General features: G+C 55.7%; 1 long non-coding RNA gene across 1 annotated transcript; it reads right to left on the bottom strand.

The window, feature by feature from the left end:
- Positions 1-25,060, bottom strand: LOC123927194. Its single transcript, XR_006815382.1, has 3 exons — positions 24,905-25,060; positions 23,806-23,917; positions 1-22 (listed from the first exon to the last, which is right to left on the bottom strand). It is a non-coding gene; the product is annotated as an uncharacterized LOC123927194 (long non-coding RNA).
- Positions 25,061-26,304: the final 1,244 nt, after the last annotated feature.

Genomic DNA, 26,304 nt, shown 5'->3' with positions numbered 1-26,304 from the left:
CCGTCTTTGGCCTCTTCTTGACCTGTGGAAATGACGATGCCAAGTCTTGACGGCTTGTTCTCATCTTTATGTAACACCAGCCACGCTGTTGGTTCTGAGTGATCAGACCACCCTCCAAAGAGGGTGTGGTACCTTCATTCAGACCAATGGGGAGAGAGAAACTGAAGGCCAGAGAATGGGAAGGAGTTGGGGGTGGTTACAGTCTTGCGGGAATTGACACAGGGACTTGGAATGATGCCAGGAGGTTCACAACTGCGGGTGGCACCTTCCAGATCCCTGCGGCCTAAAGGGGGCTCCCCACCCAGCAGCAGCGGGCGGTACGGACCCTCAGGCCCTGGCCCAGAACCTCGGAGTCAGAATCAGCGTCTTAACTGGATTCTGATAGGATCTGTAGACATTTAACCTTAGAAATTAAGGTTGTGGCAACGGATCCAAAGGCCTGTGTTATACTCAGCCCTGCAACACTCACTCCGGATACAAAGTTTCTTTCTCCCCGAGATGGAGGGAAACATCACAGATGCAAAGACAAGATGTAAAGCACGGAATATGTACACAGGGATTGTCCGGCTCAACCTCAGATGTCGCCGGAAAATACAGACACAGAAACACACTCATAGAACACACACACACCTGTGCACACACCTGCGCGCACACACCTGTGCACACACACCTGCACACACACACCTGCGCGTGCACACACACACACATCTCCTGTCCTCCAGCAGCTCAAGGTTTCAGGAGAAGACGGGGAAGCATAAGGTGTAAATCTAAGATAATAGAACGTCACAGAAAACCAGTTTCAGAATGAATGAAAGTGACAAATATTGAACAGGTCAGTTGTGACCTGGGCCAGTTGTGACCCAGCCCCAGATGTTCGCCACAAATCAAGGCCCAAAGGGATGATGCTGGCCAATCTCACCCAGATTTCAAAGGGCCACCGACACTTCCCGCAGGCCGCTGTTTGGGGCTTTAGTCCCTGCACAGAATATGCTATGACAAAGCTCCCGTCAGGCGGGATGCGGAGGAACCAAACCAAGGAGATGAGGGTGGAGTGCTATGAGTGTCCGGGAGGCTCTGGGGGATGACATGCCTCTTGTGGGGCCACCAGGAAACCCAGAGATTCCGGACACAAGGCCCGCTGCCTGGACGGGGCAGCTGCTCCATCTCAGAGCGAGCGGGGACAGAGCACACCCCCCACCCCCCGGGCAGACGGTCCCTTCTCACTGAGACGGGATGTCAGCAGCACACAGGAGGACCAACACCTTCGTGCTTGGCTTTCCAGTGCACCCATGACCGAAACACCACCACGGACACGGCAGCTTAAAGCAGAACGTACCATTCCCAGCTCTGGAGGCCGGAAGCCAAGTCGGGCCTATTCTCTCTGACACCTGTGGCAGGGTCCCGCCCACTCCTTCGAGGGAACCCCCTGCTCCCCTGTTTGCAGACGCCTCACTCCAGTCTTGGCGTCCACTGTGACCCGCCAGACCACTGGAGGTAACGTCCTTTCTCGTAGGGACGCCGCTCATGGATGCAGAGCCCGTCCTAATCCAGGAGTACCTCATGTTAACTTAAATAAATTTGCAAAGACCCTTCTCTCCCCAAATAAAGCTACACCCCAGGCGGGGAAGACGGCAGCGCATCTGTCTAGGAGACTCCGTTCGGCCCGTTATACTCCGTGACGTTCTCACCGCAATCTCTGCCACCAGGGCTATGAGTCCGCACTTGTCAGAACCCGCTCTGCCTGTCCTGAGCCTGTGTCAGCTGCAGACTCAGGAGCACTGTCCTGTTCAGGGCACACTCACACACACACCGGCACACTGTCCTGTTCAGCGCACACTCACACACACACACACACACCGGCACACTGTCCTGTTCAGCACACACTCACACGTACCCCGGCACACTATCCTGTTCAATGCACACTCACACACACCAGCACACTGTCCTGTGCAGTGCACACTCACACACACACACGGGGTGTCCCTGTGACGTCACGCTGCAGTGGAAAGGGACAGGGCTCAGGGCTCACAGCCCCGTCAGTGTCCATCATGGTCTTCATTTTCAAGACGAGCTCCTGCAGGCTGAGTGAGGACCGCCTGTCCCTGGGTGTGTGGCAAGGTCACGGGCATGCACCCACATGCACACACTCGCACACATGTGCACACATATTCTCATGCACACACACATGCCTTTGACTTCTGGACACCGAGAGCACTGCGACCCCTGAGAAGGCCGACTCATGGAGGGAACTCGGTGCCAGGGCCATGAGTGGGGAGCAGGGACCCCACGTCTGCATCCCACCTGGAACGACTGTTTTACACCAAGCCTGATGTTTCAAGAAGCACAGTTAAGGAGTGTGACGTCAGCCGTGTGTAAAATGACGTGGGCCGGCTGTTCTGGTGTCAGCACTGCCATCCTTCCACCTGGACCCCTGACCACGACTCCTGGGCTGATATCAGTCCCACTGCGCCCCAGGAAGCGGGCCCAGAGGATGGCTGCGTGTTCCCGGAGAAGTAACAGATGCAGCTCTGAAATCTGCCCAGCGAAAACGAACCCGTCAGCGATTCGGGGGTTCTTCGCTGCAAGCTGGCACACACATCCCTCCTCATTGTTTTATTTTCGGTCTCAGTGTCTTGTGAACCAGACCAACATGCAGGGGTGTTGAGAAGCGTTTTTGCAGCCATATGTTTGTTTTCACGATGTTGCCGAGCAGAAGTGTTTGCTCATAATTTCTCTCCTTGAGTAAAAGCATTAGCTACCAAACACTCTTGGCTTCTGAACTGCCACCAGCAGCTCCCCGCCCTCCGTCTCAAGTCATGCGAGAAGAACACGCCAGCTTCAGTCACTTGATCTGGAAGGTTCTATCCAGTCCTGTGCAGAATGGCTAAAAAACCTGGACTCCTAAAATCCTGTTGTGGGACGAGTGTGGTGCTGGAAGGGGGGGGGGTGCAGTGCTCCTCCCGCACACCCTTGCAGCACAGCTGGGGGCCTGGCTTTGGAGGAGGGTGCCCACCCCAGCTGCCTATGGAACAGAGCCCAGGCGGCTTCCCCCCCTCAGCTCTCTGCGCAAGGGTGTGGGGAAGGAGAGGACCCAGCTGCATGCAATTTAGTCAACACGCCATCAACCCAAACGCTTGTCCCCTCATCTCTCAGTGCCCTGCCAGGAAAGCGGGAATGGGCAGTGCCAACACCCACCGCCACAGGTCTGGGGTGCCCCCCACCCCACCCCCCCCCGCCAGCCCACGCCACCCTGCTGGCCGGGAGGGAAGGGATGCTTGGGCGTGGGAAGGAGGAGCGGCGGGAAGGGTCTAGGGCCCTGGAGAGGAGCTGGCTTCCAGCACCGGGGGACAACCTCCCTGTGAAGGCTCCCATGCCCCCACGAGCAGCCCCCACTCCGAGCAGGTGAGCTGCGCGACATCACCCCCATGGTGCAGGCTTTCAGGGGAGTCGCGCCCGCGTCTCTAACGAGGCAGAACATTGACATTTGGATCACACGACTGTGGAGTAATCCTTTCATTTCCTTACCTGGGATGAACAGAGCAAAAAGGATGTGAGAAATTGGTTCATTCTTAACCCTGGATTTGCAGTTGCAGATCATTAAATTGGAAACTGAATACACTATCCATCAGTGGTTAATAATGTTCCATTTCCTTTCTCTCACTGTTCCAGCGCCGTTAGGGGTCTGCCCGACACGAAGCACCTTGGCAGGGCTGGAGGGGCCTGGCCGGGCTCGGGGTGGCTCTGTGTCTGCGTGTCCTTGTGTCCTCCAAGGCCCCTCCAGCCGGCTCAGGCCTTGGGGGACACACACTATGGCCTCTGGCCCCAAGACCAGACCCCGCTCTGAGCCACACTTTCCACGGGCAGCCATGGTTCCTCATGACCTTGGCCACGTCCTCCCAGCTTGCTGGTCTCAGCTTCCTCATCTGTCGAATGGGACTGAAAACACCGAGCTTCAGGTGGTGGCTAGGAAGACCGAAGAATGAGGCCTTTGGGGCACGAGGTCCTGGCCAGGGGCCCTTCTCTCCACGTGTCCAGGAGAAAGGAAAGTGAAAACAGGAGGGTCTGGCAGGAAAGCAGGAAGAGGGGACTCTGTGTCATGTCGGGTCCAGTCCCTGGCCTGGAGATGTGGATAACGTTTCCCTGGAACAGAGCCACCTTTCCTTACCACCTGTCCACGGCTGGTTTTGTGCCACAAGAGCAGTCGTGTGGGTCCTCCAACATCCGGACAGCAGAGCCTGAAAGAATGACCATCAGGCCCTCTCCAGAACACTTGGGCCACCGGGTCCCGTGGCTGGTTAAACTCTCAGCTCCGGGCCTTAGGGAGCGACACTGCCTTTCACAGAACCTGTGGAGGGGCTCCAGCCGGTCCGGATGGGTTTTGCTTACTTATTAATACAAACAAATGGTCTGGATGAGAGAGATCCATCAACCACCCGCTTCAGCACCTCTGAGCCGGGTGCACACGAAGCCCACGTCGGCACACACTAAGCAACCAGGGCAGATGAAGAATGCACTGAGACTAGCCGAGTAAGAGACCACAGGACCCCCCTGAGGAATGCCAGTGGCAAGGGGCTCCCAGAAATGCAAGCGTGTTTGCAGCCTAAAGACAGAGGTCGGGTTTCCCCAAAGGAATCCCTACATCCGTGTCAGCCACGCCCATCACCCCACAGTCACCTGCAGCGGGAATAGGAACAAATGCGGACGTGCCATTTTGAAAAAGAAAGAGGAGGGAAAAACAGACTTTCTGAATGGCCAGCCTCTCCACTGACTAAGCAAATGCAGGGCAGTTGATGCCACCCCTGTCACTCTGGTCACACCGGTCACATCGGTCACACCGGGACACAGTTTTAAAAGAGTGGTCCCACTAGTGCAGGGACACACACGTCCCCAGCGTCCTCCCCGGGAACACAGATCAGCACCAAGTCTCGTCTTTTAACCAAGTGCGTCCTGGACGGTGTCACAAACACAGGCTCTAACCAGAAACTCTGAATTCTCTTCCTAATGACCTGTCGCGAAGAAACGAGAGCCGTGCCGTAAAAGGAGTTTGCAAAGATCTTCGCTGCAGCGTCAAGTCTGGCCGCAAAGACCTGGGAACATCCTGTCCCACCACATGCAGGCCGTACGTGTGTGTGGCAAGCCATGCGTGTGCACACTCAACCACACCACGCGTACACATGTTTGTGAGCACCACACACAGCACCCACATCTTCGCACACACGCTAACACGTTCGAGCCCACGAACACACCACAGAGGCACTCCCATGCACAAAACACATGCGTGTGTGTCTGTGCACACACACGTGGAAAGAGGAACATGCCGGTCACATGAAAACTTGAACACACAGCACACATGCACCTACGACACATCCCAACTGTGCAAGTCTGTGCACACACACGCGCACACATACAAACGCATGCACACATACGACACGCCAAATGAGAAAGTGCTTTCTTCAGGCGTGGGAGATAAAGTTACGCTGAATTTTCTTTGTATTTTTCTCTTTTTCAAGTTTCCAAAAAATTTTTTTGGCATTTTAAAAATACAAAGTGTTATGTTAATATAAAAGGGAGAGATGAAAGGCACTTTTTAAACGAAACTGTCTTCTCCGAAGTGTGTTATGTTCATTCTTGCCTTACTTCAACCTCCGTCCCACTCCTGCCGGGCCGCCTGCTCCATGCCCCTCCCCCATCCCGGAGCAGTGGGGGTTTTCAAAGAAAGGTTCAAATAGGTGGGAAGTGTGGACAGAACCTGCGGGGTCTGCAGAGGCCGAGCGTTCTCCCGTGTTTATCATGTGGGCGGTCGGGCTGGGAGAGTCGACGGGGGGCCCGTGATGAACGCACAGGTCTGGGGTCTCTCCCCTGACATGGTTACAAGCACGTGTCCCCTCCGGCTTTGGGGTCGGCTGCGTGGACAACCCTGCCATGGTTCGTGGTGCTGTCATGGAGGGGGTGACACGTGCACATGGGGCCACACGCCACTGCCTGGATCCCGGCATGCAAGGGGGAGGCCTGCCCACCACAAACTTTGGGTCAGAGCAGGTGGACTGCTCAGAGCCACGTGTCCAGGCGGAGAGAGCATCATGTGCCCTGGATTCCAGCCGAGGGACAGACCCTCGGAACCATCATCCCTCCTATTCTCTTTAGCACTCGTGACTTGCATGGGGAACACCTCATCCCCATGGGAAATCAGCCACGGGGGCTCACCACCAAGAGCATGGAGACGGAACAGAGCTGGGAGGCTGCCGCCTGCTCACCCGTGCAAGGTCAGACCCCTGGGGAGGTCATCCAGGGCCCCAGCCCCACCAGGGTGGCAAGCACGCACGTCATACATGGACGCCACGCCCTGCGGTCCCCCCACGTCCCCTCTCAAGTTGGACCCTGCTTCTGTTCTCAGGGACCACTCAGCGTACGGAAGTACGTGTGTTCAACAGGGAGATTTATAACAATGCCTGATCTGCTCTTACACAAGCCCGGTAAAAGCAAAAAACACCATTAAATCTGTGCTGCACACCTGGCCCCACTCTCTCCATGAGAAATCAGGTTTGCAGGAATCAGGACGTGCAGACGCTGTCCTCAACGCTGGGAGAGAAGATGGGGGTCTCCGTCACTGGAGGACCCCGTCCCTGGCACTGCGGGCGTTGTGGGCACTATGACAGTCCCCCAGCTGTGCCACAGGCCCCACACGCAGACCTGATGCTTGGGGGCCTTCAGGCGCCAACAGCCTGGGTTTGAACTACACTTGTTCAAAGTGTAGTTCAAACCCACTTTTCCTCCTTCATGGTAATTTAACACCAAAATAAGGTTCCTACTCTTGCTACCTACCTGCACCCCTGCCCCTGCTTTCTCTGCACCAGGCTTCTCCCCTCACCTCCTTCTCATGTGCAGCCCCAGGGAACAGCCACCTCAGCCCAGCCATCCCCAGCAGCGAAGGCTCACGGCTAGTGGTGGGGGGTGTCCCCAGAGCATGTCACAGGTCCAGGGCACAGTGGGGGGCTACGATCAGTGTGGATGTCTATTCAATGACCCCAGGCCTGGACTCTACCCACTGGAGGAGGGTTTCTGCCTTGCAACCATGGCCCTAAGATATCCCCTTCTCTCCAGTTACCTGTCTTCAAGACCAGAGTCAGAGCCTCCCATTGGTGCTGGCCTCCACACAGCCACTGTGTTACTGGAAACAGAGCTGGACCCACAATCATATGTGGAGGCCTGCAACTTGGCCAGCGACCTGCTGGGGGCTTGACTCCCAGAACATCACAGGCTAGAGATGTTCACATCAGGGTTCACATCAGGGTTCGCTCTGCTCACAATCCCTGGGCATTGGGAGCTCAGGCTACATCTGTGTTCCCCCACAGGGCCTGGCGAGGGCACTACCTCGGAGGGGATGCTCCCGTTCCCAGACCTCCCCCTCTGTCTCCCTCCAGCCGTGGGTGACCAGCCCCACAGGGGCTCGATGGTGGGGGGCGGGAAAAGGGAGAGCGGGCCCCTGACCTCCCCAGGCTGCGCCCCAAGGAGGCCCCACCACAGCAGAGGAGCCCTCTCCACAGGTGTGGGGAGGGGGTCCTGGCCACCGGCGGGGGCCGGGGCTCTGGGGCAGACTTGACACCAGAGACTAGGCGAGGTGGGAACTCCCCAGGGAAGAGCAGAGAAAAGGAATGAAGGGCCGAGAGAGCGTGCAGGGGTCAGGGAAGCAGGGATGTGCACACAAACCCCGCTGGGGAGCACAGGCCCCATCACCCGCTCAGCCATCAGCCCTGACTGGCTGTCCCCGTGGGCTCAGCCTGCTTCAGGCTGGGGTGCAGCCAGAAGTGGGTGTGTGTCTCTGGGAGACCATGTCACGGTGCAGGGAGGGTGACAGGTGACGGGCTCTGAACAGCAACCCTGCCGCATGGGTGTGGGGGCCGAGGGGGCGGAGCACAGCTCTGAGCAGAGGCACAGGGTGCCTGGCTGGGATGTGGTCCCAGCAGAGGCCCCCACACAATATGAAGCAGGAACCAGGAAAGCACCGGGAGCTCGGTGTCGCAGAGAGCCTGACGGAGCAGGGAGAGGGTGCGTGGGGCCTGCGGCAGCACGCCACAAGTGCCCCTGGAACCCACTCCAGCTCGGCCTCCGAAGCCTCTTCTGGCTGCACCTGACAGTGAGAGCCAACAGGCGGCAAGATGCTGTGAGGACACCATGAGCTAGCAGGACGTGTCTGACTATGCCAGCCCCGGCCCACCTTCTAGAATGTTCCTGGCTGCACTCTCTGCTTTGGAGGGATGGCTCTTGGGAATGGCAGTCATGGCCACGTGGCTTCTCAACCTGGAAGTAAAGGAATGCAGGGCGGCCCCGGGAGGGAGGAGGGGGCCAGCACAGAGACCTCCACCCCAGGCCTCAGCCCTCGACCCTTGCAAGTCTCAGTATTTCTGCTGCAACAGAGGCTCTGACCATCTGTCTCAAAACGTCCACCAGTAAGGAATGATCCCTCCGCTGGGACATGAAGCCAGCCCCCACTTGGGAAGTGAGTGCATCAATTCAGCATTGATCAGTGACTGTGAGTGCCTGGGGCGCTGTCCTTTTTCGGAGGCCTCTCAGACTCCACAGGCCATCATCAGAGACCCAGCAGAGCCTGGACTCCATCCTTCTACAGCAGAGAGAACATGCTTCCTGGCACTCCCACTCCCCTCCACATTGCCTGTCTCTCGTGCCTTCTGAACTTGTCTCCTGGGAAAAGCAAGTGAGCCCTGGGCAGACGTGCTCCTGTGGGCTGAGCACCAGGATGGGACGCTGCCCCAGCCCAGCGGCCACCATGCAAGGCAACTGTAGACAGTACACAAACACATCCTTGATGCAGAAGGAGCACGCTTCAGTATCTAGAATGAGTGTGTGCATAGCGCTGAAACACCACATCACTGCCTCATCTCAGTAGGCCTCTGGCTCGACAAGCCCAGGAGAGGGAACGGATTGATGAAATGGGGTCAGTCAAGCAGCTTGACTCCTGTACATGCAGACACACAGGTGTCTCCAGATCTCCACTCCCTGAGACCGACATCGCTTGGCAGAACTACCGCATCCTCCAGAGAAGTGCTACCCGCAGACAGGGCCATGGTGGCAGGCAGGATGAAGAGTCAGGTAACTAAAAACCTAAGGCAGAGATCAACAGGTGGGCCTCCTTGGCACCCTGACCCTCAGATGTGGAACTTTCTGCTTTGCCGACATCCAGACCAGCCAAGTAACCCAGCAGGAAAAGTTTACCAAATGGCAGCCCGTGTGCTTTATAGCTGGGTCACAGCACAGGCCCCGAGTTGGAGAAAGGCACTGGGGCCTGAAATGTGAAGACTCTGTCAGGCTTCTGGCCGGCACCTACCCTGGGGTTCTAAGTCGGAACCGGAGCTGGAAAAGTCAGCCTCGTGTACTGCGTTGTGTGGATAAAGGGTGGGGCGGTCTGGCCCGAAGACCACGTAATAACCACCGCTGTTATCCAGTTATGCTCTGGACACCTGCAGCTAACACAGCCCACAGAGGGGCAAGTTCATTAGACAAAGACCCACTTGTCTTACTTGGCTTTGATAATGGCTTAATAAATACACTGAATGAGCCCTAACACAGAGGTGCAAAATGAAAAACACTTTTGACTTTTCCACTCGATGCCCACCCTTCTCTAATGATCATGCTCTCACATTTTCTTGCTTATCAATTCCAGCCTCTGCCCCTCCAAGAGGTGCGAGAAAGCTCGTCTCCTTTTCCTGCAAAGAATCCTTCCTGGGAGGGAGGCTTCGTAGGTGATCTGGGGAACTGGCACCGCTCTCCAGCTCCCTAGCACACCTCCTCCCACACATCTGTAGCTCTAATGCCACACACATACATGTGCACACACACTCACATTCATAGCATGACCACAATTCTGTCAGACGTGGAGGAGAACCCAAGAAACTCCACATCATCACATACTTTAATAAAGCTATGAAACAACGGAGGTGAAAATAATTAATCTCACTTAGCTCAGGCAGAGGGACAGGAGAAGGCAGCAGAATGGGGCTCCATGGAGAAATGGGATTGGAGGCAGCAGCCCTGGAAGGTTCCCACAGATCAAAGGGCAGCTAGGGCAGCCAAAACAAAGGAGCAGAGCAGCAAAGGAAGGGATGTCAAGTTTCAGCTGCTCCAGCAGGTGGCTCCATGCTGGCCCCAGAGGGGGTGGGCGTGGTGTGGAGAAAAAGGGAAAGGGGCCCTGGGACCATGGCCTGGAGAGCCTAAGACCCCCTGGGACCCCTAACTAATGGGCCAAAGAGTGATGCAGCCGCTCTGGTATCTGTGGATCTGGTATCCAAAGATCCACATGCATTTCTGAAGCTAGATGTCACCACCAACAGCAAAATAAACAATGTGGAATATTAATAAGGTGTGGCATCTTGGGACGCCCACGCCTTTCTCTGTCCAACAGCCCTTGACCCCATGGCCTTCTAGAATAACAGGCCCAGTCTCCATTATCAAGCATCGTTTAACCACCACCTGGGGCCTCCACGGATATCCATCCCACAAAACACCAGACGTGGCCACAAGGGAAACAGCAGTGTGGGTGAGCCTGTGTGAACACCGGCCCCGTCATTGCCCTGTGAGGAAGAAGGGGACGGCGGGAATATGGGATCACACTGATCCACGGAACAAATGTGGCCTCTAATCCTCTCTCCCCCAATCCCCAGGTAAGACACCAAGATTCACACCTGGATCAGGAAAATCCTCCACAGATCAAGCTACTTAGCAGAGTCTAACCAGATTACAGTACATCTAATCTCAGCCCTGGAGATCATTTACAAGCAAAGGCATCAGCTCATGATTGGTGTAGAGTCCTGGAAACATGTTTAGGTCGGCACTGCAGACATGCACTTCTGGCCCCACGTTCTAGCTGAAGAGTTCAAGTAGGAATGAGGCTTTAATTTATGCTCAGGAAAATAAAAATAGATTAAGAGGATCCAAGTCAAGCCGCTAGAAGAGGTTTTTCTGTGCTAAAAGACAGGCACTGTGAGTTTCCCTAAACAAGTTATCATTTTAACATTGTAAAGCACTAGACTTATTTTTTAAATAGCAAAACTACAATTCTCTCTGCACACCCGTATTGCCGCTCCGCTGTGCTCCCGTGTAACGAACCGACTCAGCGATACGGGCAGGACAAGCATGTCTGTGCCACACTAGACGGCCGGCCTTATCAAAATCCAGCGGCATTAATCCCTCCCTTACATCAAAAATCAAATGCCTTTCTGGAGAGAGGCTCCTGTCTCATGAAGAGCAGTTCCCCTGGGAGACAGTGAGTGGAGATGAACGGCACAATACGTTTGGAAATAAATAGATAAGGGTTTGCCTCCACAGCTCCTGCCTGGCTCTTGGAACTCGGGACTCTTTGCAGGAAGACACAGACGAGCGGCCAGAGTCCCAGGCGCCCTCCCCATCAATCTGCCCTCCTCGAGAGTGACCGGGGTCTCTGGCAATAAACAAGGCCATCATCTGGAGTGTCATTGACAACAACAGAAATTTGAACCTGTGTGGCATTTAAGTAAGACGGAAACAATATTATTTCAGAACCAATAAGGGAGAAATGCAGTGAGGCAATTTCTAGATAACCGCCAGGAGGGGGTGGCTTCCTGATGAAATAACCACCTTCCAGAGGGAGGAAACAATGCAATTTTCTGCCTGTGTGGAGAGCGGACAGACAGAGGGTGGGCTGCTGCCTCCTGGTCTTGGGAGCGGCCCCGGCTCCCCCGTAGTTGCTGGACATGATTAATTAGTGCCTCCTTGAAGCGGCAACCTAAGGAAGCCACCGGGGGACTTTTGTGGGCACATCCCAGAATGATATCCTTCCAGAATCCTCCTTTTAGAGGCCAACAATGGGGCATGTCTCCAGCAGTCCCAAGCCCCACGCCAGCGCTCCCGAGAGCGTGGAGGCCTGGCTTAGAAAGAACTCTCTTCTCGCTGCCTCTTTTTTAAAGGGAGGAAACACCACTCAGGACAGAATCCAAGAGAAAGGAGGCAACCGAGTCCTATTCCCAAGTACCCCTGCTCTCGGGCCGCCATCCTTCGGCCCCCTTCCCCCACCCCCTGCCCCCAGTCAGCCCACGTAAACCCAAGTGGGTCGGTCCCAAGAGCCCCAACCTATCCGGACCCAAACCTTGGTGTGTTGGTGAGGCCCCAGCTGCCCTCTGTTTTAATGTTTCCCCTGGGAAAAGGCAAAAGTAAGATTCTCTTATGTTGGGATGGGCCCATCCAGGGAGTGACACCTCCTCTCCCATCCCCGGGGGAGGTACAATCTCTCCAGGCTCACCCCGCTGGAAAATCAAGTTCCTTTCCTAGATTCTCAAGGCCTCATGCACCATGTGACGAGGACAGGTGAGAGGCACCAGCGCCATGTCAGGGAGGCCGAGAGACCTTCAGACACGGGAGCCTCTCTGCTGCGGCGTCACAACAAGCTGGAATTCAGCCCACGGCCCCGTGCCCACCCAAGGGGAATGTAAGGAATCAGGAAGGTGGCCCGCAAGACCCTCCGCTGCACTGAGTCAGCCAGGCTGGAAGCGAGGGCTGTCGTCCATCGCTCCAGGAGAAGCGGCTCCCTTGTCGAGAGCCTTGATTAAATCCAGCAGAAGACGCAGGACCTGCAGGACCCCGGGGAAAGTAACACCTGACGAGCACTTCTTCTCCCCGCTGGTTTTCTCTAGGTGCCCAGGCATCTGCTCTGCCCACTCAAACTTGCATCCAAGGAAAGCAAACAGGACAGGGGATGTGTAGAGGCTAAGATGAGGAGACCCTGAGTCTCCAGTCTCCCAGGTTCTCCCCGGGAGACTCCAGGAAGTTCCAGAATCTCTGTGTGCTGGAATCCCTACCCAAAGAGCGGAGACAAGCCCATTCTAATTTTAGGGGCTGTCACAAAAGGCTGTCGCCATCATCATGTTTAAAAAACCAGAGGTTTTTCTTGGAACACTGAAAAAATATAATAAAGCTTAAAAAAAATAAAAAAGAAATCAGAGGTTTTTAGGGACTACCGTGCTTACAGCGTTTCGAACGCAAATCCCCGACGCAGGGCCATCTCAAAGACCCACCAGCACAGGACACCTGTGCGGCGGTGGACAGGGCTGCCCAAGCAAAGACTCCAGGCCTAGGAATGCAGAGCGCCTGTTCCTTTTCGACCAAAAATTCCCAGAGAAAGACCCCGCCCCTTCGGAGACGCTGCGCCTTCCCGCAAAGGTGCCATCACTCCACCAGGAAGGAAAAGACCTGAAGCTCTCACCCTCCCCCCCAGTCATTTTCAAAGGATCCAAGACTTCAAATGGATTTCAAAGGCCTCTGTAATTTTGGCAGCATGATGTTTTCTGTCTCATAACATATTTTTATTAGCCAGGATTGTAGAAAATTGACGTTTACCAGCCATTAACCTTTTAAGCGTGTATTTTTTTCCCCACATGGAAGCGTATCTCACACTTCTCTGCAGATCAATCCTTAAGCTGTCCAGCTCCTTTAATGGAAAAAACCAGTCATCCTGGAGCCTCCCTGTTCTCCAGAAAACATAGGTTCTATCGTTTTGCAGACGTTTGATCACAGTCTTCTCTTCTGCAGCCCTTCCTGGTAATCTGTTGTTATCTTAGGATGGTAGGACAGATGAGGTAAGTGGCATGATCCCTTCTCCGCACAAGGGAAGGTCAGAAAGCACAAGGTGGTTTAAGAAACAAGCGCCCAGCTTTACAGAGGGCGACCCTGTGCGCCAACACCTAGCTCGGTCAGCTTCCCACCCCCCTGGTCCTTCCCCACCCCAGCACCAAAAACACCCTGAAGATCTAATCACACCAGAACCCTGTTAACAAGTAACCACAGTGAACAACTCAGGCTCCCGTGGCCCTCCCTGAGCCGACAGAGCTTTCAAGAAGCCGTAATTTGTTTATTCAATTTTTAAAAACATGCCTTTTGCCGAAAGGTCTCTGGCTGCACATAAAACACGAAAGGCCAAGAAGGAAAATGTTCCCCAACACATCCATAAAGACCTATCGAACAGAGCTGCGTCTAACAGAAAACTGACGGCATCAAAGGCTGGGTCCCCGCATCTCAGGGCTCGACCCTCAAGACGAGCATCTGAGCTCATCCACCTACAACTGGGGCTGCACCGAAAAGAGAGGCGCCCACGGCCACGGAGGTCCGGGCCCCGCATCAGGAATGCGGTGTTGTCTCAGAGGGTCTACTCCTGGCTAGGGCCTGCATGTGGGCTCCCCAGGGCCTCCAGGAAGCAGAGCTTCTGCCGACCAGGCTCTACTTGGCTGAGCGGCGGCAGCAGCAGCGGTGTGGCCCGGTGTTCATGCTCCCCAGGCCGGGCACCGCCCACCTGCATTACCCCACCGGCCCTCCAGACCTGCACCTGCCATCGGAACCACATGTCTTCTTACAGTGGGCGCTCTGGAAGGTTCCCCGGGACGTACACCTGCGGCCACACAGTGGATGGGAGTCCGGGCCCTTGGAAGCCGCTCAGACATGGACCACAGGGTGCCCCGTGTCCACGGGGAACATCCGAGGCTGCGGTGCCCACGGCAGGGGTGGCCTCAGGCGACAGTCTGCCCACCTCCACCCGGGCTCCTCGGCACCAGCGCAGGACCGTGAACGAGGGGCCCCAAAGCGGAACACATCGGCGTCCCCAAGCAGGGGAAGGGGGCCTGCCTCACAGGGTGGTTGTGCGGATGGGTCTGGCAGGCCCCAGGGAGGCACCAGCGCGGTCCCCAGCACAGAGGAGCCTCAACCTGTGGGACGGGTGGCAGTCCTACGACACCGGGACAAGGGCCAGACACCAGGACCAGCATGGGGCTTCCCGTGCTCGCCAAAGGCAGCCACACATGAGGCTCATCCTACGCACGGTGTTCAAACGCCCGTAGGTGTCCCGTCCGACCAGCCAGCCGAGGCTTCCCTCTGCCAGCATCTCACTGAAGAAAAATAAGAAAGGGAAATAGGGCGTCTTTCTCCTTGAAATCCCTCCAGACTGCGAACTGGCCTGAGCCTGGGACGGAGCAAGAAAGCAGCCCCTGGCAGTCCCAGCGAGGGCCCTTTCCCCTCGGCCCCTGCGACCAGAGGCACTCGTGGAGAACAGAAGACGTGACCCTGGGGCCCAGTGCGAGCAGAGCTTGGGGACCCAAGACATCGTGAGTCCAGCTGCCACAGTTCTTCTCAGGGAGGGATGGGCCAGTCCCACCCCAGACCCCACAAGAGTCAGGACAGCCAGGCTGCAGGACACAGCAGCCGCTGACTCTCCGAGGGGCCCTGAGCTCCCCCGGCACCCACACACCTGCGGACAGGGAAGCGACGGTCCCCAAGGATACACAAGGCCATCCCCATGCAGCAGTAGGAAAGGGCGGTGGCAGGGACTGGCCCAGAACAAGCGTGCGAACCTCTGCTTTTGGAGAAACCGAGCAGCCAGGCAGCAAAAATGCGGCTGCTGGAAGCACAGGGAACTCAACTCGCGGAGCCAGAAATAAGGCCTTTTTGCATTTGCTGGGCAAAGCAGTTTTAGGGAGAGAAGAGGCACGTTCTGTAAATGCCCGCGCCTTCCCGCCGGCCTCGGCGTCTGGACAGCAGCAGAAGCGAGCCCTCCTCCCCTGGAGCCCGGGGTTCCGCTGACCATGCCCACAGACAGACCAACAAAGCATTGATGACGTCACCACGCGATCTGCTCCCAGCTCTGACCCTCGTGATGATGGCATCTGACCAGGGATGCTAATGGGATGAGAGCAACTGTTCCATGGACATTTCAGTCCTGATGGCGTTGTTCCAGGTCACACTTTTGAAGACAGGACAGGGGTCTCTGCCACAAAGGGCCTTGTGCACCATCCCTGTGGGGTGGACGCTCCCAGCATTTTGCCTGCCGCCCGCCCGAGCTGTGCGCTCAGACGCCACCTACCACCCGGCAGACGCCCTTGGGAATAACGTGGTTTCTGCTGACCCTGGGATTCTGAGGCTAAAATCCCTCTTGACCTGAGGTCTTCGGCTTGAAGCAGCACCAACTTCCCTGGGGGACAGATCAATCCTGCAGCTCCCCAGGGCCCAGCCCTAGATTTCTGATGCACCGGGTGTCTGAGCATCCCGGGGCTCCTGTAGCAAATGACCACAAGCTCAGGGGGTTAAAATAACAGGAACTTATTCTCTTGATGTTCCAGAAGCTGGCGTCTGAGGTTCAAGCTGTGGGAAGGGTGATGCTGCCCCCGGGAGGCTCCAGGGCAGGGTCCCTCCTGCCTCTTCGAGCTCCCGGCCTCTCCAGCCATCCTGAGGTCGTGGCGGCATCTCTCTCCCTCTGCCTCCCTTCCTGTGGCTCCTCCTGTGTCTGTGTCTCTGCTCTTCTGTGTCTTATGAGGACACCTGTCCTTGGATTGGGCCCCCAGACCATCCGGGACAATCTCATCTCAGGAACCTTACTTAATTATGTCTGCCAAGACCTCTTCTCCAAACAAAGTGCCGATAGATGACTCTCAGGGTGTCCACCATTAGACCCACTATGGTAGGTCTGGGAGGGGATGCAGGGGCCTGCGGGTGTCACCAGTGTCCCCAGGCACGCAGCTCCCCAACCACGCTTGGACGTGCTAGGCCTCTGCTCTTCAGATAAGGAAGCTGAGGCCCACAGAGAGGAGGGCAGCCAGCCAGGCCCCTGTCCCAAGGATGCCCGTGACTTCCCCCCCTTCTCCCTCAGCCTTGCAGGCAGCAGAAGCCTGGGACCGCGTGCTTAGCAAACACGGACACTGAGGCCCCCCTCAGCTTTCCAGCAGATCAGCGTCAACAGTGTTCAAAGTTACATTTGGCAGCAAAATCAACGCGAGACAAAGATCCAACATTTCTCCATGTCGGGTGAACAAACAGGTGCACAGCCCCGAAGGAGGACTCGGGGGTGGGGGGCACCGCCCTCCTCCGTCCTGCTCAGAGAGAAAAGGATCCTTCATGGACAGACACGGGTTTGCACCCCCCACCCAGGGGCTGGAACATAACGAATCTGGATTCCAAATGGAAAATGCACCCATGGCAGGCCAGGAAGTCCTCCCTCCGCCCCTGCGGCTTCTCCTGGGGCCTCGGCCTGGGCAGGGAAGCTCCCGTCCTCCACCACAAGGACTGTCCTCCCCTCCTCCCATCCGAGGCAGGGGGAGGGACTCTTGTGCTAGTGGATATTTATCTGTGGATATTTATCTGTCAGCTGAAGGCTTACCTTAATCCTTCCTAAATCCCCACATGCTGCCGGCAGGAAATCAGTGAAGCCAAACAAGGAGCCTTTGGAAGCCTTGAGCTGCTGTGGGCTCTGCAGCCTGCTCCCCCCATGGCTCCCAGCGGCACTAGGGACACGGGGCATGGTGGGGAGCGGGGTGGGAGCCCCAGGAACGAGGCGGGACTGGATGAGCGGCACGGGGTGTCCGAGCACTGGCATGTCCTGACCACAGACTCTGCCCCGGGACCGCCAGGAAGAATGAGCTCAGCCCACGCCTTCACGGCCGCCTGGAGATTGGCCCTGCTGGACTTCCGGTTTCCAGAACAGCAAGCAGCTAAATTTGTGTCTATCAAGCCACTAACTATGCGGGCTAACTACGGAACAGCCGGATCCGCGACCCAAGAGAACTCCTGCCTGCGAAGGCGGGCGGGGGATTGCACAGTCACAGGGTGCTCTGCGCAGACCCAGCAGGGCTAGGGCAGGACCTGCAAATGCCCCAAGGCCCCAGGTGTCTCGGAGGCGTCAAGGGAGCAGGTGTGTCAGTGCCCGGGAAGTCCTCACATGCACCAGCTTGCCCCGATGGCAGTCAGGAAGGGGAATGGGAGAAAGAACACACCCACCAAAGATAACTACCTAGCTTTGTTGTTTTGTTCTCTTTTGTTGAAGCGCAGAAGTCAGGGAGCCAGCCTGAAACACCAGGAGAGGGCAGCCTAAAGCCAGGGCAAAAAGTCACCCAAATTCTGAACCTTGTGACAAAAGCAGGCCAGCGGGCAACTTTCCACGTCCCCCTCTGGGAACTAAAAGCAGGGAGCCTGTCCCATGAGGCTTCATAACACGTGAGGTGGGGAGCTCTACCGCCCTTGGTGCACAGGAACCCGCACGCAGTATGGTGTTTTGTCGTGATGGAATTCACTCGAAGTCAAACTTGCTCCTTCAAATAGAATAACCAGCACATTCTTTGGAAGGACGAACCCTTGCTTGTTCCCTTGTTCTCAGCTGGTGATTAGTTCTGGCATCTGCTTAAGCATGTTTCAAAGATGCAGAGATGGAGGGATTGCAGGGAGCGAGGGGGTAGACCTGGAGACCTATCATGGGGGGCCCTGGAGACACCCGGGCAGCCAGACCTGAGAGCCCAAGCGACCGCGAAATGGCAAGGCTGGCCCCAAAGACAGCCAGAGGGGCATCACCGTCTCCAGCGAGCGCTCCACAGAAGGTTCTGGGGGCTCCTTCTCGGGGACCCCGGAGATGGCTGCCAACAGAAGCCAAGCAGGTCTCAGTGCAGGTCTCCAAAAGGAGGGTTCCTCCGGCTTCCAGAGCAAGAGATGTGCTGGTGTGAGGCCAGTGGAGCCGCCGGTCAGGAAGCAGTCCTGCGTGGCCGCCCTCACCTCCACCCCTCGTGCAGCCGAGATCCCCCGGAGCTAGTCAGCACTGCAGTCAGAGACCCCAGGCCTGCTCCCCTTGCTTCCTGGAGGAGGGCGGCTAAGAGAGCCAGTGGAGACTGCATATTCCCCGATGGGCGGGGCAGACAGGCAGCCTGGCTTCCTACATTGAATGATTCATCCACATCCTGGCCCGGACACGAACGTGGTTGACTGTTCATTTCATCCGCTCGGCAAACATGTACCGAGCACCACGGTGTATGCTCTGCGATCCGGGGTGCTGGACATGGATTCGAGACCACAAGGAGCAGAGCCGCTACAGAAAGAGTAAGACCGAGGCCCAAGGAACAAAGGATGGGTAGCGGGTCCCCCCAAAGCTGGGCTCAAGTCAGAGGATGAAACGTGTTCCAGGCTTCCAGAGGGAAGGACAGCTACTTGCTGCCGGGCACCGCACTCGCTTCCCTCACCCAGGATCGCCTTCACTAAAAAGGACAAAAAACCCAACTGAGGTATTTCAGCCTTGGTTTTCTCACCTCTCAGGGGGACAACGAGCCCAGAGGTTATCTGGATGTGGTTCAAGCACGCCACCTAGGATCTAGTTCCCGCTCCACCATCCTCACAGTCACAAGATGGCTGCTGTGTCTCACACATCATGTCTGTCTTCCAGGCAGGAGGAAGAGGTAAGGGGAAAAGGCAGAGGGCAAGGCCAGATGAATAGGTTTCTCTCTACCAGGAGGAAAGAAGGAAAAAGGAAAAATCCTTTCCCAGAAGCCTCGTCGAACAGAGTAACCTAACCAGATGGTCCTAGCCGTAGCAGGCCATATTGCCACCGCGGTGTAACAGAGTCCACCTGTCGTGTGAGCATCGTGGACAGGACTGTGCGTACGCTGAACACAGAGTAGGAGTCTGAGGAAGACGGGGAGAGTGGACGCGGGACAGGCAGCCCGTGCGGGTGGTTTCTTATTAGTACTACCAGCTGAGTGTCCAAGCAGCTCCCCCTCCCCGGCAGGTGAACCAAGGGGGTCCAGATGTGTTACAGTGTCCACGTTCTTGGGCTCATTCACGATTTCATTTGAGACTTTCACTGCACAGCCACCACCGCACGGGTCAGGCCCAAAGCCAGGTGTGGCTCGGCAGCAGACCAGCTGAGCCTCTTGTCCTGTGTCTCCTGACGCCTTCTTCCCCAGTAAGAGCGACCCGTCTCACAGGGGTCAAGCCCACCTGCCTGGAGAAGTGGCTAGTGTCGCTATACTTGTCAAGATAAGATAGTGGTACCTCTGGCCCTGCCCATAACACTGTGCACAATTCTTAGGTGCTGATGCCAAACATCTGCATGTGGGCTCTTCCCCCATCCCTCCCTCTCCCATCCCTCCCTGTTCCATCTCTCCCTCTCCCATACCTCCCTCCCTCTCCCATCCCTCCCTGTCTGGGCCTTAGTATGCAAATGAGTCATTCATTCCAGAGTACATTTAGGGACTATGCTGGAAGCCACAGCCTTAAAGGGCAGACACCCATGCTTATCTCCTCCATATCCATTCCTCCCTCCTTCCTTCCTAAAACAGAATCTTACTTGCTCCAAGGAGATGGATCTACCAGGTGGTGGATCAAAATAGCTCTAACCCAAATACGACGACACAATTCTCTGCTTCCCAGCAATTCTCTGCATCCCAGCCTCCCCATCCCTCTCAGCTGGGAGTGGCATGTGACCTAGTTGTAGCCAAGGAGAACAGCAAGCATCTCAAGAAAGTGCTTGATCTCCTCCCGCAGGGAAGGGATGCAAATGGTGCCCCTCCTCCCTCCTTTATCCTGCTCCAAACTCAAATGCAATGGCCGGAGCCACAGCAGCCAGTTTACAACTTACAACTAGGAGGTAGTAAACCGGGCTGACAAGCCACAGACAGCAGAATAAAGATCAGGTAGTGATAATGGCGGTCACAAGCTGCTCCAGCCCCTGACCATCTCTCTTCACCATCACATGAGAAAAATTAAGCCCCTTCATTTAAGGTTCTGGTAATGGGGTTTAATCCTGTTGGCTGAGCACACTCTGAGATGATCTAAAACAGCACAGCAGAGTGCCGGAGCTGCTGCCTTCGTGAACCCTCCTGTTTCAGCAAGAGAGATGCTGACCCAGAGAGCAGAAGTTCTCCGAGGAGGAAGCAGAGTGTGGCTGGGCTGCCCAGGACTGCCCTGAGCTAAGGCAGAGTGGGAGCACAAAGGCTTCCCGAGGCAGTCTTCAGAAACAGCACTCCCCTCTTCTCTGTATTGTGAGGTTACCATCCAGACTCCACGCCCTCCTGCCCCCAGCAGACATGGCTACTCACACACCAACTCCTGTCCAGGACCCAGGGTTAATAGGACCCACGCGTCCTGGGCTCCCACTATACAGCCTATCACTCTCCCATCTTTGGGGGGTTTGCCACGAAGCTGGTCTGGGTTTTCCAGGACTCTGCTCACCTTGAGAGAGCAATGCAGTTCACTGCCTCAGCTGTGGGCAGGCTGTCAATTAGTAACAAAGCCGAGAAAAAGACAGCAGCTCAGCAAATGCCCCACACTGAACTAGGGCGCACGGAACGTCCCATTTTGGCCTAAGGAAAACGGCTTAACCATCCTCCTTTAGATATTACCACGCACCAGTGATCATGGCCGTAAGTGAACGATCCTGAAAACAACACTACTGCTAATGGTACGGGGCTACGCTTGCGAGCTGGCCAGAGAAAGCAGGCACAGGAAACCCAGCTCGGAAGGGATCCAAGAACACTACAAATCAGCCCAGCGGATGCCCCACACGGCTGGACTTAGAGGCTCTGCTGCTGACAAGGTTCACAATACCGTAGCGCCCGCTACCCTATTGGGGAAAACTATTTTAAGCCTAATTAGCATGAAATTTTTAGAATGCAAATGCTTTTCATTTAGACATAAAACAAAATGCCACGACATTTCTTCCATCCATTTATCATAAATAAGTTAATTACTGTGTAACAAATCGCTCCTTCTGGAATCTGGATGTTCGGGGCTGCTGGTAAGCTGACCTCAGGCAAAGAGAAGAAGCCACCAAGCAGCCGTTAATGGCTTTCAGGACACTTACAATAAAACCCTGACTATGGGAAGCTTCGCCTGTCAAATTAAGGTTAAGCTCTCTCTGTTGGAATAACTCAATTATAAGCAATCTATTTAACTTGATTCCTACCAGAATAACAGAAATATCGTGGCTTTATTTTATTTTGGATGTACACATCTTCCCTGTGGTCTTGTGGTTTGCAGAGAGCGTACATAAAAAGAGAAATTTTTATCTGCCCTGATTTGAGTGTGTGTCTGCGTCAGCTTTTGCCTCCATATAAAAAATTATTTCTAAGATATAAAACATCTTGGTCCCTGAGAACAGTGAGGGGAAGAGGATACACACAGGTGCAGGAGAAGCAACGGGGCTCTAGCCTGTCCCACAGGAGGGGGAGAGAAGGTCCCGATGCCTGGGAGACACCTGCACCTCCCCCCTCCACCTGGGTGGGGCTGGGCCTCGTCTAAGGGATAAGTACATGCCCCCACATGAGTGGTGCATCCTCAAGGGATGAAGGCTGGTCCAGGTTCACCTTCTCCGTTCCACACTGGGTGAAGCCTGTCCAGTTTAGGGGGCTGGCCAAGGTCCAGCCAGTAGCCAAGATTTCCCCTGACACCCGCCAAGAGCAGAAGTCAGTTCAGCCTGGAAGCACAAAGCAGCCAGGACGGAGACCATATGCCTGTTAGAAATCCCACATTTCATCATAAAAGGTATGAGAATCTGCCATTCGCTTCCACAGTAGGTAGCATTTGGCTTTACTAAGAGGTACTTTTCCTTAGGTTCCTGAATAAAACTGATACCCACGATCTTATCAAGAGCGGCTCCATCCCCAGAGAGGCCCAGGATGCCAGCTTCTGGACAAGGAAACGGGGGTACCATGTGTCCCTTGCTACGTGTGACACTACAACACTGAGTGTGAGAGCATCTTCTGGGCCTTCCCCGAGCGCACACACTGGGACACTCAGTAGGCTAATACACCCTGAAAGGTGGCCCACCCTCCTAAAATTCACAGAGCAGCGCCTAAAACTCTTACCAATATAAGCCTCCTTGTGCAACACACCCATTCTGCTTCTGGTCAACGGCTGGGAATTTCATTTTCATTTTTATTTTGGGGGGGAATAAACGAAAGAGTCAACAGCATCATACCCTTAGCAGCCAACGCAGACGACACCGAGCACATAAGAAGAGCTGCACTTGGAACCGCTCACAATCCTGATTCATACAACCAGGTGCAAACGAGGGAAGCCCATGAAGCCCCACCTCCGAGGAAGAGGACCTGGAAATTCGCCTCCTGCTGTGTGCGTGTTCTCACCCTCTCCCCACCCAGAGGAGCCTGTCAGCTCTTAAGGGAAAATCCCAGATTTCCTAAAACACAAAACTGGGGAGAAAGTCAGCCGCGTGAGGATTATTTAGTCATGAGCGCCGAAATTTAGCTCTCAAGCCTTATCCAAAGTTTGCTCCCTCCATCCCTCTGAAATCAGCTAAAAGCTGCTACTTCTGGGAAGGCGCACAGCTGCAGTGTTCGTGGTAGGATTTGGAATCCTCAGAAGGAAGAACGGATTTATTTCCCCTCCCATGCAAATGGAAAGTTTAATTAGTTTGTCTGGAAAGGGAAACAGATCAACATGCAGAATGATCTACTGTCACTTGACTTCTGAAGCTGCCTCTGATGTTCCCATCACAAATGTGGATTTAATCCTACAATTACGAGAAAGCTAATTGGTAGTTCCCTCCTGCATGTGTGTTTTCATGTTGTCAGTGGGGCAGTAATGAAAATGAATGCCACATTTGTGAACAGAACGTCTGTGGGCTTATTTATCGTATCTCCAACAACGTCTGCTTTATCATGCATTTTAAAGCAGGGATAATTTAAGAATCCAGAATTTCATACATAAAAATACTTAGCAAGGAAGTCTCTCCCTGCACATTATTTGGGTGACGTTACATCCGAATTCCAGTTTGTTGCCCAGGAAATGATTCACCTCACTCAAAAATGACAGGCATGCTGAATGCAAAATACCTGCGATGCAAAATGCTTTTGAGGTCCCGACTCCCCATCTCACTGACCTCGGAGCCATCATCTTGCAAAAAGCCCAGCTCAAAGGCAGCCCCACCTTGCCTGTTCCTGGAAAGGTCTCCCCCATCCAGAGCACGACGCGCAATTTCTTCTCACCCATCCCCAAGCCCCCTACCTTTGAGTAGACTCTCTCCTTCCAGAATGTTCTCCAAGATTAATGCGGTGTAGTCTTCTTCAGAGAATCCAGCCTTGCAGGTCTCCCTGGCTGTAAGATCCCCATTATGGGCCTGAGAACAGAAAGAAAAAAGGTTGGAACAAATATGAAGTGGACAGAAATTTAATCCAAAGCCTATGTTTACCAGGGGTTGCTACTGGCTGGGTCTTGCCTCTGACTAGGACAGAAACGCACAAGCCACAGTCTCTGCGGAAACCCAGCGCTCATCCGCTTCCCTGCTCTCACGCCTCACCTGGTTCAGCAGCCACCCCAGGCCCCATGGACCCGGGAAGTCAAGGGCAGAGCCACAGCCTGCAGGCAAGGTGAGCTCCCCTCCGCATGCAGGAGCTAGGCCGCGGTCAGGTGTCAGTGATGAACACGGCACAGCCAGGGATTGTCAGGAACCACGGAAGCCACAGGACAGCTGTCACCCTGTGCGGTGACCAAAGTTGTGCGAATGTGGTCTCTGGCTCTGGAAACCCCTTCTTGTCCTGTGCTCACACCCAGGTGTGGGCAGGAGGAACTGACCTGAGCGATGGGGCTGGGACCAGCAGGAGGCAGCACCTGACTTAGACCCCTCTGACCCTGCGTCGCGGAGAGGGGTCTCTGCTCCCGCAAGGGGCAGGCTGGAGGCCAGCTTGCATAAGGGGGCCCTGCAGGCTTGGCCTGGGGTCAGGGTGCTGGGTGAGGAGGAGGGCCAGCTGACGAGAGGAGGGCTGCCTGGGAGGACCTCTCCCGCTCCACAGAGGGCAGCATGTGAGGAGCACAGGAAGCCTCAGAGAGCAGGGAGCAGCGGCCAGCGGCATCCTGAGGACCACGCTGGGCTCTGGGTGCCGAGGGCCTGTAGGTTCACGTGTTCTCCGTGGGTCACCAGGACAGGAGGCGGCGGCAGAGCAAGAAAGGAGGACCTCCCAGGGGCGCTCAGCTCTGAGCAAGGAGGGAGGCTTCCCAAAGACCGGGCTCCACCCTCCAGGCCTCCCGCCTCTGCTCCGCTGAACGCTGGTCCGCCCTCGGAGCACCCATCTCTAGCGCAACCAGGGAGACAGCGCCTCGAACTGACCCGAAAGGGTGGGTGTCCGCCTGTCCTGGAGCACCCAAGGACCCTGCCCCGCGGAAGGCGCCGGAGGCAGCAAGGCGCCCCGGCCGGGCTGTGGGGAGTGGCGGCTCCAGGCCGGCCAGGCCGGGTGGGGAGCCATCGAAGAGACCGCGCGGCGCGGCAGGGACGCTGGGCCTAGACGACGGGAGCGCCGCAGCCCCCTTCCCCAGCCAGCGCACAGGGGCACCAGGGGCGCTGCTCGCAGTTCTGCCTCTGCGGGGCCTCCGCCCTCAAGGCCTCAACTCCACACTCCGCCGCCGGCCGGGGCGCCCCCCAAAAGCGCCATGGGGAGGGCGAGGGGTGCGGGTTCCTTCCTAGGGAAAGCTCCAAACCGCGGCTCGACTCCTCGGGAACGGAGCTGCACGGAGGGCCGGATCCCCGGAGGCGAGCTCGCCCGGGAAAGTTTCGCCCCGCCCGGGCGAGTGGCGAGCCACAGCCTCGGAGCGGGCCCGGAGGCGCCGCACTTGTTCCTCTCGAGGTTACAGCTTGTGCCGCCTGAAGAGCAGCGAGGCTGATCTGCCACGAGAGGGGGTTCCTGCAACTCCCGCCGCCCCGCCGCCTCTCCGGGGGCGCCACCCGGCACAGCCCAGCATGCCGCCCCCGGGGGCCGGCACCCGCCGCGCACAGTGGGTCTGGGGGCCAGGCTCTCCTGCTCTGCGGGAAGGGGGCAGACGCCTGGACCAAGCTCCCAGGCTCCCTCAGCAGGGAGCCTGCTTCCTCCTCTCTCTCTCTGCCTCTCTGCCTCCTTGTGATCTCTGTCTGTCAAATAAATAAAAAATCTTTAAAAGAAAAAAAAAATTGAAAAGAAAATCTGTTCCAATCCTTCTCAATTGCTCCAAAAAATTAAAGAGATTGGAATACTTCCAAAATCATTTTATGAGGTCAGCGTTACCCTGACATCAAAACCAGAAAGAGACACAAGAAAGTTGTTTTCACCAGGTAATATCCCTGGCAAATATGGATTAGCAAACTGAATACAACAGCACATTGAAAAGATGGGACAGGACACCAAGTGGGTTTTGTCCCGATGCAAGGATGGTTTAGCCTACAAACATCAAGTAATGTGACCCACCACATTAACAGAACAGGGGGGGGAAATCATATGGCCATCTCAATAAATTTGGAAAAAGCATTTGACAAAATTCAAGTCCCTTCATCAGAGAAAACTCTCAGCAGACTAGAAATAGAAAGAAATGTCCCTCAACACAACCAGGGCCCCATATGTCAAACCCACAGCTCACACCACACTCAGGGGTGGCAAACTGAGAGCTTTTCCCTTCAGATCCGAACAAGTCAAGGATGCTTGCTCCTACTGTTGCTACTCAACATAGCACTGGGAGTCCAAGCCAGAGCAATCTGGCAAA

The sequence above is a fragment of the Meles meles genome, chromosome 16 (assembly GCF_922984935.1).
Source record: "Meles meles chromosome 16, mMelMel3.1 paternal haplotype, whole genome shotgun sequence".
In the NCBI taxonomy this organism is placed as follows: Eukaryota; Metazoa; Chordata; class Mammalia; order Carnivora; family Mustelidae; genus Meles; species Meles meles.
The sequence above is the reverse complement of the archived record's forward strand: the minus strand, read 5'-3'. Positions and strand labels throughout refer to the sequence as shown.